Here is a 1,142-nt window from a genome sequence, read left to right as displayed (position 1 = left end):
TTTGCTATAAGGATATCCTCCTGCTCTGGACAGTTCCTGATAAGGGCATCAGGTGTCAGCAGAGAGCACTGTGGACGAGACAAAAAAAAGAAATTCAAAAAGAAAAGAATTTCCTTTGTAGCATACAGCTGCTAATAAGTACTGGAAGGATAAAGATATTTTTTAATAGAAGTCATTTACAAATCTGTTTAACTTTCTGGCACCAGTTGATTTAAAAAAAAAAAATGTTTTCCACCGGAGTACTCCTTTAAGTAAATGTAGGTCAGAAAAGCAGAGTGAGTTTTTTGTGATTTAATTATTCCCGTGAATGTGTTTTAGGAATGTGCTTGTTACGTTTTGCAGACTTTACAATACCGGTGAGTCATGTTACAGGGCAGCGGTTTGATCCACATGCCGCATATTTCACGTGTTCGCCAGCAATTATGTAAATTTTTATTTTTATTTTTTTATTTATGCTGCCAATAACTTACCAGAAGAACCAGCTCGCCTTGTGCTCTGCTTACATATGATAATGTGGTGAAGAAGTGTGGGAGAAACAAGTCGGAGCAGCTTTCTTCCCTACAGAACAATTTACAGATTAGAAAGAAAGGCAGCGCTGTGTAAACATAAAAATAGACTCTGCATATTACTGTACAATTTCCCTGTCAGTAAAAGAGATTAACAACATTCCAGGAACTTCGGAGAATGTAAAGAATTTGGGTCCAAGAACCAGAAAATTTTAAACTGAAATAAAAAATATTTTATGGTCTCGGCTTGTTCACATATTTCTGACACCTGGAGAAGCTTGGCAAAAAGGGCTGCGTCCCGGGCCCCATGTACGCAGGCCAGATCTCAGGCATGTTCTGCTTACGTGTTTTAAAGGGGTTGTCCCTTTAATAAAAACATATCCCCTATGCACAGGATAGGGATTAAAGTGGTTATCCAGGAAAAAACTTGTTTTTATATATCAACTGGCTCCAGAAAGTTAAACAGATTTGTAAGTTACTTCTATTAAAAAATCTTTATCCTTTCAGTACTTATGAGCTGCTGAAGTTGAGTTGTTCTTTTCTGTCCAAGTGCTCTCTGATGACACGTGTCTCGGGAACTGTCCAGAGTAGAAGCAAATCCCCATAGCAAACCTCTTCTACTCTGTGCAGTTCCCG

This window comes from Hyla sarda, chromosome 12, assembly GCF_029499605.1.
Source record: "Hyla sarda isolate aHylSar1 chromosome 12, aHylSar1.hap1, whole genome shotgun sequence".
Taxonomy (NCBI): Eukaryota; Metazoa; Chordata; class Amphibia; order Anura; family Hylidae; genus Hyla; species Hyla sarda.
This window is presented reverse-complemented; position numbering follows the sequence as displayed.